This window comes from Schistocerca serialis, chromosome 7 (assembly GCF_023864345.2).
Source record: "Schistocerca serialis cubense isolate TAMUIC-IGC-003099 chromosome 7, iqSchSeri2.2, whole genome shotgun sequence".
Taxonomy (NCBI): Eukaryota; Metazoa; Arthropoda; class Insecta; order Orthoptera; family Acrididae; genus Schistocerca; species Schistocerca serialis.
In genome coordinates this window covers 157,680,106-157,697,306 of record NC_064644.1, presented here as the reverse complement: position 1 = coordinate 157,697,306, position 17,201 = coordinate 157,680,106, and the positions used below count along the sequence as shown (strand labels likewise).

At 44.8% G+C, this 17,201-nt stretch overlaps 1 non-coding gene across 1 annotated transcript; it reads left to right on the top strand.

Moving 5' to 3' along the window:
• The first annotated feature begins 15,636 nt into the window (after positions 1 to 15,636).
• Trnat-cgu (transfer RNA threonine (anticodon CGU)) lies at positions 15,637 to 15,711 on the top strand. Its single transcript has one exon. It is a non-coding gene; the product is annotated as a tRNA-Thr (tRNA).
• Positions 15,712 to 17,201: the final 1,490 nt, after the last annotated feature.

The window sequence follows — 17,201 nt, the reverse complement described above, 5'->3', positions numbered from 1 at the left end:
GTTCCACAGCCAAATTTTGCGTCATGGAGATATGTTATCTAAACCGGTTTTCAATTGTTTCTGACCTTCTGATGATTTTACTAGATGATAAACGACAGCATTATCTGCAAACGTAGGACGTCTGCTCAGACTGTCTCCTAAATTTATTTATATAGGTAAGGAACAGCAGAAGGCCTGTAACACTACCTTGGCGAACTCCAGAAAGGACTACTGTTTCACCTGATGACATTCCATCAGTTATTACAAACTGTGACCTCTCTGACAGGAAATCACGAATCCAGTGGCATAACTGAGGCGATATTCCATAAGCACGCTATCTGATTACAAGCCGCTTCTGAGGTAAATCTAGAAATACGACATCAAGTTGAAATCCTTTGTCGACAGCACTCAACACTTCCTGTGAATAAAGAGCTAGCTCTGATTCACAACGACTATGCTTTCTAAACCAGCGTTGACAATGTGTGAATAGATCGTTCTCTTCGCGAACTTGGACAAGTTACTACCGGGTGTCCAGAAATTCACGCAAGATTGGAATTTTCCACTATTTTTCCTGTAATGTGTTGCCAACGAAAAAAGAAAAACAAGAACATGTATTAAAAATGCAGTGTTACACGGAAGAATAACTCGTTCCCATTGCTGAGCAATATTTTTAAAAAAAATGACGGTGTGGCATCCACGCTTCGCAATGTTCGCACAAAAATGGTAGCAATAGTGATTTAACTTCACCTGTTATGGGGAGATTAATTAAAAAATTGAGGGAGAATGGATCAATTAGTTATCTTAAACATTCTGGCCATCTTTCAGCAAGATCAACACAAAGTAACGAAGCATTTCGTAACAGTGTTGCTCGGAGTCCAGGGATATCGATTTCTTCACCGCGGTTAATATTTGGGCATTTCGAGAATCCCTCTACAGCGTATTTGCACGAAAGATTTGCATCCTCAATCTTACAAAGTTAACTGAATCAAGAATTGAAATTTGCTTCAAACCATTACACTTAAACTTGGCAATTGGAAACTGTGTGTGCCACAACCTCTTGCTAGGAGCGTGAAAGCAAGTACTTTTAACATGGTGTCGCCTTTTTATTCTGATCTAGAATAGCCTTAGCCACTCTACTTTTGAACATTAGCATTAACTGTGTAAAAAACTTTTAATGTGTCTGTTGTCAGTTACTTCCAATTAAATCTGCTTATTTACAAATTAAACTATATACAACGAATGGTTATCAACAATCCACAGAACGGCTTGTTCATCGAACAATGACATGCAATAGCTAACTGATGCTTATTAAAACTTGATCTGTTAGGAAGAAGACCTACAGATTTATATGAAACTCTGTAAATGAAAACGGTTCCTAATTCCATTTGATTTTTGAGAAACAATTAGATTGACAACATGTCACTGTTTGGTGCAGATTTAGGACTGGAAGCATCATTGGACTACTCTTCTTCGAAAATGCGGCTGGTCAGGTAGTAAAGGTTAATGGTGCTCACTATCGCATATGACAATCCAGTTTTTAGTGCCAAAAGTGCATGATATAGATGTGGATGACATGTGTTAAAAGGCCACATCTGTGTTCTAGGGACGCCGTAAAGTGGAGCGCCGTCAAAATCAGGTGTTCCTTAGTAGAGTGCCAGATAATATACACCCAGAGAAACCATTCAATTTCTTCACGAGACATTTTCTGGTAGTCTAATTTCTCGTTTTGGTGGTCAGAAATAGCCACCCAGATCAGGCAATTTAACGCAGTTGGACTTTTTTTGGCGCTTTAACTTTTATGCTAACAAGTCCACGACAATTTACAACTTGGAAATTCAACGCTGTATCAACGAAATTTGGCCGTATTTATGAAAAACGGTCAGGTAAAATTAAAAAAAAAACCTTGTGTATTTGCCAGTAAAGAGTGGAGGCCATTTACCAGAAATAATTTTCCATGCATATCTCTGTATTGTATACTTTATGAGTAAATAAAAAAATTACCTATTGAATAATAAACCTGTGTTTTCCGTCAAAATTATTTCGTGTGTGAATTTTGGGACACTCTTTACCATAGCGTATAAAGGAATCTTGGGCACATCACAACGGCTAGATATTCCAGGTACGGAAAATTTGAGTCCAAATCGCCTGATTTCAAAAGACGCTCAAAAATATTTGTGAAATGAATATAATTACCTGTCAAAATTAAACTGATCCTGGTCACGCATTTCTAGACCATCCGACCAAATTGACGGTTCTTTATTTATTTCGGCAAAGGTTAAGATAGGTGATGCGCTGATTTAGGCATCAAAGTATTACCCTAATTCTTAAACGGAATCATATATTTTACCACTCTGTTGTGGAATAATACACAGCTGTGTATTGACAGATAAAAAGAAAAATAAAGTGACCCTAATCCCATAGTCGTCGAGAACACAGTAGGGGTTTGATTACATAAGGTTAAACACGATATGGTATGTTCTTGACCTACGCTGACGTTTGGAGCTGATTGGTTCTGCAACCCATTAGCGATTAGAAATACGTATAATTAATAAGTTTTTTTCATTATTTAACCATCTATAAAAGTATTGGCACGTACTGAAATGTAGCTGAACTATGGCTTTACGTTAATGTTCATATATGGGTTTCCACTTAAGGTTCATATGTGTCTATAGTTCCAGAAAACTAGTTTTGTAACTTCTAGAGTTCTATTAGAAGCACTGAATTATATACATTGAGTCTCGTGAATCCATTTGCTGTGAACCGTCTGTGGATGTTTTCCAATATTTCATTAGCTGTCTCTTCGACAGAAGGAGTGGTAATAGGTTTCAGTCCTATTCTTGGGTTGCCAAAAAAATGATTTTACAATCTGACAGTGCAGGCTGATGAGCACATGTATTTATCAGATAAAACATAGGACCCAGTATAGAGCCTGTGGTACATTACGTCTGATTGCAAAAGACTCCTACTTTCTGTTGCTGCGTGGCTGAATGAAACTCAAAAAACTTTGCTTTATGTATAGCAAATAAAATAAAAACAATGAACCTGGGAGTCTACTGTTCAGTAATATTTTGAGTCATCTATCTTACTAGATTTCGAAAGTCATGACACTGGCACAACTCCGTATGGATTTCTTATGAAGACTGTTGGAAGCGACCTAATTACGTCACCCTGTTGTGACGTAATAAATGTGTAACAGTATTGCTGTGTTGTTTTCTTATAACCAGCAACAAGTATCAACTATGGAGCTCAGGATCATCAGTATTCTCTCTTATTTAAAACCTGTTCAGTTCACAATACTTTCTGAAATGAAACTTTGTTTATTAGTAATTGCTTCTTTTCTGTAAAAGTTTGTAAAATCTAACGTCTGTGACATTTGACTTTTGTAACTCTTTTGTCAGTTATGTTGTAGTTAAACTATGTTACAAAAGTAATTCAACAATGTGAACACATTAACTACAAATTTTACATTTTAAGAATGACAGCTTAAAAATCCTTTAAACGCCAGGTACTGAAAATAATCGCTGTTGCGAATGAGAAGATTAAAACTGCTTTTGCAAGCAAGGAAAGCATAGTTTGTTTTTTGACATAAATGTTGCATTTGCTGTCCATAGATACAACTTCATTCTGACCCTTATGCAGAGACTATGCACAATTGTAAAAGAAGCGATTGCAATACAGATGGAATAATATGAAGTCTTTTGAAGTACAAATCACTTTTTCTCAAACTATGTGCTCAAATGTATATGAAATCTTATGGGACTTAACTGCTAAGGTCATCAGTCCCTGAGCTTACACAATACTTAACCAAAATTATCCTAAGGACAAACACAAATACCCATGCCCGAGGGTGGACTCGAACCTCCGCCGGGAACAGCCGCACTCACATTTTCTACAGTTGGGATTATCATTTATATCACATTGAAGAAAAACGTTTTGCCCAAAAATGAAGACAGAATAAGTATCTTGTGTCTCATTTAACAATTTTGACGTATCGCAGTCCATTAAAGCTGATCAATGGAACAAAATGATTTTATCATGTTCAGCTTGAGTTGGAAAAAAAGTCTAAAATTCTGCTTTCTAGTTCCAGTGGCAGACATGTAGAGCAGTCCCATCATTTTCGCATTAATAGAGCAGCTACCGAAGATGTAATTTTAAGCTGCTCTGTTATGAACAGTTAACACCCGGTTCCGCGTCTAAGAAGATCTACTAAGGAACACGTGATTTTGACGGCGCTACACGTTACGGAGTCCCTAGAACACAGATGTGGGCTTTAGCAAAGCATCAGCATGCAGGCATACAAAATATATTATGCAGAATACAATGCATACATTTTGGAAGTGAACACACGCGTTGCTTATTATGAAATTCGAGTGACAGTGATGGGAGAATGTGTTGGATGGAAATTTATAATTGGATTTTTTTTGTGAAAGCAAATACCAGAGATGAGCGTTCAGCGGACATGTAATTATGACTATTTCATATTCCACACTCAGACGTCAGTTAACTGCAGGAAACAAGTCAAAGGAAGCAATCATTTTTGTTTGTGGCATGCTTCTGTCACATGTCTCCGGCTGACATTTTCAGCGGCATAATTATTACCTAAGGAAAGTAAGCGTGTCCGTAATTCTGAAAGAGAGCACCACGTGTGGCTTTCCCTAAAGACATCATTTGCGATTAAGAAATGTGCTTCAATCTAACAGCCTTCAACATATTTTTTCCACACATTTTCTACCGAAAGAAAATGCTGAGTGTTGAGGGCGTGTTTTTCGTTTCTGAAAACTGTCGCACTGGCTTGCTGAGCTGGGTGGTAACGTGTTTGCCTACTATGCAGAGGGCTCGTGTTCTATTCCCGGCCGGATTGGAGATTTTCTCCGCTCCTGGACTGGATGTTGTGCTGTCATCGTTATCACCATCATAATCATCATCACCAACATGCAAGTCTCCCAGTATGTTGTCACCTGAATTAAGACTCGCAACTCGGCGACCGAACTCTCCCGGATGGGGCCTCCCGGCCACCAATGCCACACGATCATTTCATTATTATCGTATTGTCTTGGCATACAGCAACGAGGGATCCAACTGCAGGTCCTTTGCTGTCCTGTGACACCATCCACTCCATGTTTCTCATGTATCGTCATTCTCCGTAGCTGTTTCACATCTTCTGAGATGTATCCATATACCCGAGAAAAAGCAACACCATGAACGCCAAAACTTGAAGACATTACCTTCAAGGAAGTGAAATTATTTTTAACGGAAAAAATCGTACGAGATACTCTCTCAGCCTTGAAAGTAAAAAGATACATATTATTTGCATTAATGTTAAGCATGCATGTTTGCATTCAAAGACGCCTGCTAATTTCAGTGATAAGGAAAAAATAGCCTGCCAAAACCACGACGAGACAGCGGCATTCTTACGTAATGGTTAAGTGTCTCTCATATTTTACTAACTTGTAGTAAACGAAAGCCGTTTGGTATTTATGCACTGAAGCGGTGATGGAGAACTTTACTTCCCTCTTACACTTCCTAATCGGCTGACATTTCCTTGTATATCGGAGCATTACATTCAATACTTTGTACCGGAAATCACGAAAAGTAAACAGAAGTGAAAAATTGATAACTTCAACTAACAAGAATTCTGACACACTATGTCTACTTACCCTTAACACAGACTCTTTGGTTTCGCTAAAAGCGTTCATTACGGAGTAGTGCAATGAAGATGAACGCCAGTGACCAGAATGTACAAATTAATTGTGTGCCGGATATTGAAAATAAAATAACCCAATGCCTCCTATCACAATTAAAAAATTTTTCACCATATCTCAGCAATAATTCAGGTAAGATTTTAGACTTAAGCCACAACCCAATGTCTATGGATTTTTTTCCATCACCATCTTCTGAATTAAAGCCCTCCCACTTCGAACAAAACATTCAGACTTTCGACATATGTATCTGGCATCATCAACAGCAGAAAAAATGAAACGTTTCTTGAGATATAAAGAGAAGAGAGTGTTCTCTTTACATAGGCTCTATACCAGCTTCTGGAACCTTCCACAGAAGGCCAAAGTCAAGAACACATTGGAAGGCGAGTTGGGGAGCTCGTAGCAACTTTGGTCCGTCGCGGTGGCCATGTGACATCATGTGGTGGGAAGCGGGGCCCACGAGACACGAGATATACCGGACCTATGACGTGCATCACAGGATGTGACACTACAGGTCTTAGGAGTTCCAGCGACTGCCTCTGCCGGGAAGCGAGCTACAGCTCAAAAAAAAAAAAAAAAAAAAAAAAAAAAAAAAAAAAAAATAAATAAATAAATAAATAAATAAATAAATAAATTGTGCATCGCCTCGGTTCCGAGAGTTCCGGAACTAGTACAGAAAATTTGAATAGATATCAAGAAAAACATAATTTCGGCCCCTTATATTACTCACAAAAACCACACATTTCATGTTCTACCGCCATCAGCTTGAACTTCGGAGGTACATTGATGCATGCCTGTATTGGTCGTGGTATACTATCCACAAGTTCATCGCTGCGCTATTGGCCCAGATAGTCCCACTCCTCAACAGGGATTCTGCGTAGATCCATCAGAGTGGTTGGTGGGTCACGTCGTCCATAAACCGCCCTTTTCAATCTATCCCAACAGGTTCTATACGGTTCATGTATGGAGAACATGCTGATCACTCTGGTCGAGCGATGTCGTTATCCTGATGAAAGTAATTCTCAAGATGCGCACGATGGGGCCACGAATTGTCGTCCATGAAGACGAATGCCTCACCCATATGCTGCCGATATGGTTGCACTATCGGTCGGATGATGGCACCTTCCATGACCACCAGCGGCGTACGTCGGCCCCACATAATGCCACTCCAAAACAGCAGGGATCTCCATGTTGCTGCACTCGCTGGACAGTGTGTCTAGGGCGTTCAGCCTGACCAGGTTGCCTCCAAACACGTCTACGACGATCGTCTGGTTGAAGGCATATGCGACACTTATCGGAGAAGTGAACGTGATGCCAACCTGAGCTATCCATTCGGCATGTTGTTGCGCCCGTCTGTACCGCGCTGCATGATGTAGTGGTTGGGAAGATAGAACTCGCCATGCACGTCGGGAGTGAAGTTGCGCATCATGCAGCCTGTTGCGCTCAGTTTGAGTCGTAAGACGACGTCCTGTGGCTGCACGAAAATCATTATTCAACATGGTGGCGTTGCTTTCAAGGTTCCTCCGAGCCATAACCCGTAGGCAGTGGTCATTCACTGCAGTAGTAGTCCTTGGGCGGCCTGAGAGACGTATGTCATCGGCAGTTCCTGTGTCTCTCTAACTCCTCCATGTCCGAACATCATCGCTTTGGTTCACTCCGAGACACCTAGACACTTCCCTCGTTGAGAGCCCTTTCTGGCACAACGTAATAATGCGGACGCGATCGAACTGCGGCATTAACCGTCTAGGCATGGTTAAACTACAAACAACACGAGCCGTGTCCCTCCTTCCTGGTGGAATGACTGTAAACTGATCGGCTGTCAGACCTCCCACCTCTCTCCTCCCCCCCCCCCCCCCCCACCTCCCCTCTAATACGCGCTGTTGAAGCATGGTTGTTTACATTTTTGGGCAGGTTTACAGACATCTCTGAACAGTTAAAGGGACCGTGTCTGTGACACAGTGTCCGTAGTAAACGTCTATCTCCCCCTCCAAGGGGACTCGCCACTCTTTCGCGGCTTTGTGGTTGGCTACCATGTGGCCCCAGCCTTTGCAGCACCTTTTCCCTTCCGAGCTGCATGTCTATCCTCTTGTTATTCTTTTTCTCTTCCTTTGGAGAACATGTCTGTGGTATTACTGGGAACATTCTTCATTCTGTCACTGACGTACGAACACTCTCACCTTAGTTTTTGGCTCCCTTTTCTTTTCTTTGTTTCCCTTCTCCTCTCGTTTCTCCGCCTAGGCGTTTGAGGATCCCTTTTTTTCTTCATCTCTGTGCGCTCCTGAAGGCCTGCCCACGCATCTCACGCGTAACAGGTGACTGGGCAACGCGTAATTCCCAGCCCTGGGTCGACAGGTAGGGTTCGCTTGGTACAGGCCAGGCCCAGGGAGGGGTGATTGACTGTGCTGTAATTGCCTATTGGTCCCTCCGTGAGGTGTGAACAGTCACCTAAGGTGGGTGCTACCCCTTAGGAAGGGGCCCCCATTTGGAAGGAGCGCGTCATTGGAAACGCTGGCAATTGTGGAGATTTCCTCGCGACGAGTCAGTCATTCTCCCCATCGACGTCTATGAAACGTAAACGTAATGAGGCTACTGATTCGAAGACCCTTCCCGCTGCACCGCGGTTCCTTGTGGTCTCACGTACTAAAGACGGTCAGTCCTTCGCCAAGGTCAATCCGTTTATTATCCAGAAAGGTGTTGCTGTAACAGCTGGCCCTGTGAAATCCGTTCTCGTTTACAGAATGGCACTTTGCTTTTGGAAACAGCTTGATTCTCAAACACAACAAGTGCTTGCTGCCTCGATTCTCCAGGGCTATCCTGTTCGTGTCGAGGCACATAGAATATTGAATTATTCCCGTGCTGTAATTCACACCAGGCTTAAATACACTCTTACCTCTCTGATCGGGGTGTCATTGCCGTCCATTGTGTAATGAAAAAGGTCGCTTCCTCCTTGGTGCCCACCCACACTCTTTCCCTCACCTTTGATAGGGTGGTGCTGCCGTCCAAGATCAAAGCAGGCTATGAAATTATCACAGTCCGGCCGTACATTCCCAATCCGATACGCTGCTGCCAGTGTCATCGTTTCAATCTCACTCAAACATCTTATCGACACACAGCCAAAGCCTTAATCTGTGGCAGGGATGCACACAAGGGCGAATGTTCGCCTCCTTCTCCCCGCTGTATCAACTGCAATGGTAGCCATACCGCTTCCTCTCAGGATTGTCCCGCGTATCTAGATGAGTGGGCTGTTCAAGAGATTCGTATAATGGAAAAAGTGCCTCAACCAGTAGCACGCCAGTTACTGGCTAGTTGCAAATCCCCTGTTCTTCTTTCTGGCACCTATAGTTCTGTTCAAGTTACTCCTCGCTCCATGAATGAAATGGCCACGCAGACATGTGACCTCAAATTCGGCTCAGAGGTTGTGAAATCACCCAGTATCAAGGTAGCATTGCCGTCCCCCCGTTCCACAGTGCAACAAACAGTCAAAGTCTCGCCTCAAGGGGTGAAGTCACCCACTACACAACCTGCAGGCAGGAAAGGAGAGGAGTACTCCTGTGAAGACCTCCTCTGTCCCTCCAGTCTAACAACGCCCAAGTCTTCCTCTAACCAAAAGGGCTCGAAGAAGTGCGCTAAAGACAAACGGTCTTCTCCTTCGCCAACCTAAAGTTCCTGCTCGACGTTGTCGCCACTTGGACCCATAGCCCGGCCGGCATCTGTCTGGCCGGTGCGCAGCACCAACCGTTTTTCAGCTTTGGACTCCACAAGCAGACCACACAAGCATGCTGATGCTTCTGTGGACCCCATGGAGCAGGATCCTCCTGCTTCTGTGCGCTGAGTAGCGACTCAACACCGACTGTCACTCGACGGCCGCCGAGTTGACACCCCTACATCCCTTCTTCCTCAAGGCTGTCCTCCAATGGAACGTTCGTGGCCTTCGGTCCTACAAAGAGGATTTACAGCTGCTTTTAGCATCACAGCATCCCCTTGTACTCTGCCTTCAGGAAACGAAAATGCGCCTTCACGACTGCGTTGAGCTTTCACATGACTTATCGATTCATTTTGACCTTCCCCATGAGGTCGGCATTTCATCTCATGGGGGCGTCATGCTGTTTATATGGGATGACCTTCTAGTGAACCCATCCCCCTGACTACCTGTCTTCAAGCTGTTGCAGTCCGCCTTTCCCTTCCCTGCCTGACTTTTTCCCTCTGTACCATTTATGTCCCTCCAGCCATTCGCTGTCATTAGGGCAGACTTCCTTCACCTTATTGGCAGCTACTCCCCCCCCCCCCCCCCCACGTTGTTACTCGGTGACTTTAATGTGCATCATCCCCTTTGGGGTTCTCCCAGGACCTGTCAGGGAGGTGCCCTCTTGGCTGACCTTTTTAACCAACTTAACCCCTTCTGCCTTTACACTGGAGCACACACTTTCCTTTCCAACTCCCCGCATACCTATTCCCATTTGGACCTATCCTTTTGCACTGCACAGCTTGCCCATCGTCTTGAGTGGTCCGTCCCTTCTGACACCTATTCGAGCGACCATTTCCCTTGTGCTCTAAATTTGCTGACCCCTACCCCATCTGCGTGCACGCCCAAATGGCATCTTACTAAGGCTGTCTGGCAGCTTCATTCCTCCCTGGCCATCTTCGAAGAACAATATTTCTCCAGTTGTGATGACCGCGTGGACTATCTTACCAACGTTATTCTTACTGCTGCAGAATGTTCCATTCCTCGCGTTTCCTCTTTACCACGTCGTGTCCCAGTCCCGTGGTGGGCTGAGGCATGCCGCGACGCATTTCGCGCTCGGAGATGTGCTCTCCGCGTTTTTAACCACTACCCTACGATGGAAAACTGCATTCATTATAAACAGTGTCGTCAAGTTCTTCGGAATAGCAAAAGAGCTAGCTGGATTTCATTGGCTACTTCTTTTAACAGTTCCACACTTTCCTCTGCGGCCAACCTCTGACAGCTCTCTGGAACCAAGATCAATTCCCCAATTTCGGGGCTGACAGTAACTGACGATGTCATCGTCGATCCCATTGCTATCTCCAGCACCTTGGGCCACCATTTTGCGGAAGTTTGGAGCTCTTCAAACTATCACCCTGGCTTCATCCATCGGAAACGAGTGGAGGAGGCTCGGGCGATACCCTTCTCTCCTCAGAACCGTGAGTGCTACAATGCCGCTTTTAGTATGAGGGAGCTAGATCATGCTCTCAGTTCATCCCGATCCTCCATCCCAGGGCAAGACGCGGTCCACATTCAAATGTCGCAGAACCTCTCTCTCGTGGGCTAGCACTTTCTGCTTAACACGTACATCCGTATGTGGACTGAGGATACATTTCCTGCGCGCTGGCGTGAAGCCACCGTCATACCCATACCTAGGACTGGTAAGGACAAAAACTTTTCTTCTAGCTAATGCCTCATCTCTCTTGCCAGCAACGTTTGCAAGGCGATTGAACGTATGATTCATGGCCAACTGGTGTGGGGGTTCGAGTCTTTCCATTTACTAACGATTGCACAGTATGGATTTCGTGTGTGGGGCTCTGCAGTTGACCGTCTCGTTACTCTGTCCACCAATATCATGAATGGTTTTCTGTGGAAATCCCAGACTTTGGCCGTGCTTTTCGATGTGGAGAAGGCCTACGACAGCTGCTGAAGAACTGGTATCCTCTGTACTCTTTACATGTGGGGCTTCGGTGTGCACCTGTCCTATTTTCTTCATTTTCACAAGACCGAGTTTTCAAGGAGTATGAGAGTTCTGCCTTGTTGGACACCTTTATCCAAGAAAATGATGTGCCTCAGGGCTCCTTTCTGTCGATGATTTTGCCATCTATTGCAGTTCTCCACGGATCTGTCTCACTGAGCGGCGTCTTCTGCACAGTCTTCATCGTAATCAATCCTAGAGCATCAACAATGGCTTTCGCTTTTACAAAACCGTCTGTATGGCGGTGCAAATGGTTTCCCCCATCATCTCTCCATCTTGGGCCTGTTGCTCGTCCCTTCGTTGAGACTATGAAATTACCGAGGCTCCTGATCGATAGGAAATTCTCTTGGTCCTCCCATGTATCTCACCTGGCAGCCCGCTGTACACTGTCCCTCAATGTCCAACGTGTCCCCAACGGTACTGGGATGCCGATCGAACCACCCTCCTCTACTTGTATCGGTCCCATGTCCATTCGAAATTCGACTATAGGTGCTTTGTTTATGCAGCTGCACTCTCATCTCTTTTACGCCGTCTCAACACTATCCATCAACATGGCCTCTATTTGGCCACAGGCGCCTTTTACACCAGCCCAGTTGAGAGTCTGTATGTTGAAGCTGCTGAACTTCCATTGTCCTACCACCGTGACTTTCTCCTCAGCAGGTTTGCATGTCGTTTGTCTGTCATGCGTGGCCACCCGTCCTATGCCTCCTTTTTTGATGATTCCTTTGATCGTCGGTATGGAGCTCGTCTCTCTTCTCAGTTATCTCCTGGAGTCCGCTTTCGCCACTTACTACGGCCTTAGCTTCACGCTACCTGCAACCTTCCCAGTAGGTGCGAACCCTTCACCACCTTGGCTTCGTGAAGCGGCCCAAGTTATCCTTGGCCTTCATTCGCTTCCTGAGGACACTACTCCAGCCTCGGTCTATCGCCTTCAGTTTCACGACCTTCAAAGGGTTCTGAGCACTATGGGACTTAACTTCTAAGGTCATCAGTCCCCTAGAACTTAGAACTAATTAAACCTAACTAACCTAAGGATATCACAAACGTCCATGCCCGAGGCTGGATTCGAACCTGCGACCGCAGCGGTCGCGCGGTTACAGACTGTAGCGCCTAGAACCTCTAGGCCACTCCGGCCGGCTTCGCGACCTTCACATGGATCTTCGCGATAATGGCTTTGTATACACTGGTGGCTCTCGGACTGACTGTGGGGTCGGGTGTGCCTTCGTCATTGGCACTCGTGTCTTTCGATATCAGCTTCTGGCACGTTTCTCAGTATTTACAGCCGTGGTTTCCGCCTTTTATCGGGCCACGGAGTACATCCGGCAACATAGCCTTCCCAATTGTGTCCTCTGCTCAGACTTACTCAGAGCCCTCCAAAGTCTGTGTGCGCTGGACACTGCTCATCCCTTAATGCAGCGGCTCCAGGAAAACTGTCACTTTCTCACTCTTAGTGGAGCCAGTGTCATATTTCTATGGGTCCGTGGTCATGTCGGTATGCCAGGAAACGAGGCTGCAGCCGCTGCTGCCAAGACTGCAGTCCTCGTACCTTTGCCTGCGAGTAACTACATTCCCTCTGATGATCTCTGCGTTGCCGTCTGTCAGGAGGTGGTGTCCCTTTGTTCTCGCCAATGGTCCTCTCTTCACGGGAATAAGCTTTGGCTGATTAAGCCCCTCCCGGCGCCTTGGACGACTGACCTCCTCTCGGCCCTCCAGCGGGAAGGAGATCATTTTAACTCGGCTGCTTTTTAGTCTTCGTCATTTGCTCAGTGGCGCTACCCCGCCACTTTGTACGCCCTGTGTCCAAATTTTAACTGTCGGCCACATTCTGCTAGAATGCCCTTTTTTTTAACAATTTACGTTGCAGCTTGGGTTTGCCGTCTGATTTATCATCCGTTTTAGCGAATGACGCGCGGTCTGTCGCCCGCGTTTTACTTTTTATCTGCCGAAGCAATATGGCGAAGACCACTTAATTTTTAGTTTTGGACCTCCATTTCTATAGTTGTTTTTTTAGCCCTTTTGTCTATATGCCTGTTTTTAGCTCTCTCCTATTCTGTCCATTAAGACTGACGTATAGTCGTTTCCCTCCACTCTGTGTTCGTGTTCTACAGTTTTGACTTGGGCGCGTATGACCCCAGTTGTTTTTGCGCCCTAAAACAAAACAGACCCAACAAACAAACGTCTATCTTCAGGAGTTTCGGGGCACCGAGGTGACGCAAAACTGTTTTTGATGTGCGTACATGCAATCTCTCGATAACACATGATTCGGGGCACCGAGGTGATGCAAAACTGTTTTTGATGTGTGTACATGCAATCTCCCTATAACACATGACATACTTAAGACCCTGTGTGTCTACCTGTTCATTGCCATATTGTTTTGACGCGGGCCCCGAACGGAGCCGAGGCAACTAGTGGGTAGTCAAACAAAAAAAAAAAAAAAAAAGAAAGAAATGGTTCAAATGGCTCTGTGCACTATGGGACTTAACATCTGTGGTCATTAGTCCCCTAGAACTTAGAACTACTTAAACCTAACTAACCTAAGGACATCACACGCATCCATGCCCGAGGCAGGATTCGAACCTGCGACTGTAGCAGTCGCGCGGTTCCAGACTGCGCGCCTAGAACCGCTAGACCACCGCGGCCGGCAGTGGGTAGTCACAACTTAGTTGCGGGGCCTGTATTTCTTGTGGGCCCCGGTGTCAGGGGCCGGCGCCACGTTTGAAATTGTCAGTCCAGTATTCCTACAACCGCCAAGCATCCCTGGTACTTTCTGCTTGATATCCAAAGCCCACTCACATTCCCTCTGTGTCCGCTAGTGGAGCTCAAATTTTTTGCGATTTATTCAGATCTTAGCCGAATCCTTAATTATGAAATTTCAGTATGATAACTCACGTGGCAAGGATCTCGCCTTTTCATACGTTTTTTTTTATCAGTTTGTCAGACGATATTCCGTCACGACCGAGGTGTCAGGCTCTCTTTGTTTAATGTGACAGGTTGCTCAAGATAACGCTCAACAATCGTGTGCACAGTTTGGCTTATAAACATTGGTGTGCTAACTTAAGCACGAAAGTAACTTTCTTAGGATGTGTCACTGCCTAGTAAAACTGCTCTACGAAATTTAAAACGTACGTAGAAAGAACCGAATGCAATGAGAGACAACCACAAGAACTCCTCACCAATCTTCTGGTAGGCACTGAAACATGTTGCAGAGCACGCTTTGCCCTTTGTAGTGACCATATATCCTATTAAGAACCGTGTACCGACGATTGTAAAGTCCAGGGCACCATCAAGATGACCAAGTGACTCCAATATAGCTAATGTCTTTGAGAAACAGTGTAGTTTCTTTTGTCTCACTGCGTATTTCACTCAGTTCCTTCCTTTTAGTATACTGTAGTAGTTCTTTCTATGTACGGTCGAAGTTTCATAGAGTTGAGTTACTTGATACTGACATATCATGCCAAAATTAAACTCATCCTTAAGTTTTACACACTGCTACTGTGCTCGATACACCACTAAGTCTTGTCACTCGATGACCTACGTCGTCTTTACGACGCGGACCCGTTTTCTATGGACAGTCTGAAGTGCTACGGTGCGGAAACAGGACTATGTTCTGTGCGACTGTGGGGAGGGGGGAGAGCGAGGGGGGACGTTCGACCATTACACGCGCACTGCATTTACTATAGCCGGATCAAAATAACAAAGAGACTGGCAGGAAAACACAGTTGAACATGGAAGGGGGCGACTTTTTCAGCTCGCCAATGCGTGCATGGGCAGTATGGCTGTAGCAGCAACAGCTGTGCGGTTCCTTATTGTACTGCCTTCTCACGCCACCTTTTAATGTGCCGTACTGAGTTCGCTTAACATGATCGTAATGTCCCTGTGGCTTAACAAACGTAGTGACGGTAGTATCTGTAGTGACGGTAGTATCTGTTCCCGAAAGAACAGTTACCGTGGGTGACCATGCAGCTTTGCTAGAAATGAAATGATAATTAAATGGACACCCTAGCTGCAAACAGGCGTTGATGTACTACCGTCATATATAGTTAAAATATGGCTTCCAGGCAATTGACCTTCTTGTGCGAACGCACACGCTATGCCCGAACTCGTACGGGACTTGGTAGATTAATCTGCCACGAGTAATGAGTATGATGGGCAAACATCTATTAGGCGCACTACGAATGTAGTGGTGTGAACATGTTGGGAATGTGGATCTCACGGGGAGCGTGCAAGGGATAAGTCCCTGCAGACGCACTATCCTCTGTGCCCGCGATGGCTCAGATGGATAGAGTGTCTGCCACGTAAGCAGGAGATCCCGGGTTCGAGTCCCGGTCGGGGCACACATTTTCAACATGTCCCCAATGAAGTACATCAACGCCTGTTTGCAGCTAGGGTGTCCATTTAATTATCATTTCATATTAACTAACAGCATTTTTTTTTTTTTTTTTTTTGGTCATCCGTCTACTGACTGGTTTGATGCGGCCCGCCACGAATTCCTTTCCCGTGCTAACCTCTTCATCTCAAGAGTAGCACTTGCATCCTACGTCCTCAATTATTTGCTTGACATATTCCAATCTCTGTCTTCCTCTACAGTTTTTGCCCTCTACAGCTCCCTCTAGTACCATGGAAGTCATTCCCTCATGTCTTAGCAGATGTCCTATCATCCTGTCCCTTCTCCTTATCAGTGTTTTCCACATATTCCTTTCCTCTCCGATTCTGCGTAGAACCTCCTCATTCCTTACCTTATCAGTCCACCTAATTTTCAACATTCGTCTATAGCACCACATCTCAAATGCTTCGATTCTCTTCTGTTCCGGTTTTCTCACAGTCCATGTTTCACTACCATACAATGCTGAACTCCAGACGTACATCCTCAGAAATTTCTTCCTCAAATTAAACCGGTATTTGATATTAGTAGACTTCTCTTGGCCAGAAATGCCTTTTTTGCCATAGCGGGGCTGCTTTTGATGTCCTCCTTGCTCCGTCCGTCATTGGTTATTTTACTGCCTAGGTAGCAGAATTCCTTAACTTCATTGACTTCGTGACCATCAATCCTGATGTTAAGTTTCTCACTGTTCTCATTTCTACTACTTCTCATTACCTTCGTCTTTCTCCGATTTACTCTCAAACCATACTGTGTACTCATTAGACAGTTCATTCCGTTCAGCAGATCATTTAATTCTTGTTCACTTTCACTCAGGATAGCAATGTCATCAGCGAATCGTATCATTGATATCCTTTCACCTTGTATTTTAATTCCACTCCTGAACCTTTCTTTTATTTCCATCATTCTTCCTCGATGTACAGATTGAAGAGTAGGGGCGAAAGGCTACAGCCTTGTCTTACACCCTTCTTAATACGAGCACTTCGTTCTTGATCGTCCACTCTTATTATACCCTCTTGGTTGTTGTACATATTGTATATAACCCCCGTCTCTCCCTATAGCTTACCCCAATTTTTTTCGGAATCTCGAACAGCTTGCACCATTTTGTATTGTCGAACGCTTTTTCCAGGTCGACAAATCCTATGAAAGTGTCTTGATTTTTCTTTAGCCATGCTTCCATTATTAGCCGTAACGTCAGGATTGCCTCTCTCGTCCCTTTACTTTTCCTACAGCCAAACTGATCGTCACCTAGCGCATTCTCAATTTTCTTTTCCATTCTTCTGTATATTATTCTTGTAAGCAGCTTCGATGCATGAGCTGTTAAGCCGATTGTGTGATAATTCTCGCACTTGTCAGCTCTTGCCGACTTCGGAATTGTGTGGATGATGCTTCTCCGAAAGTCAGATGGTATGTCGCCAGACAACATATATTCTACACACCAACGTG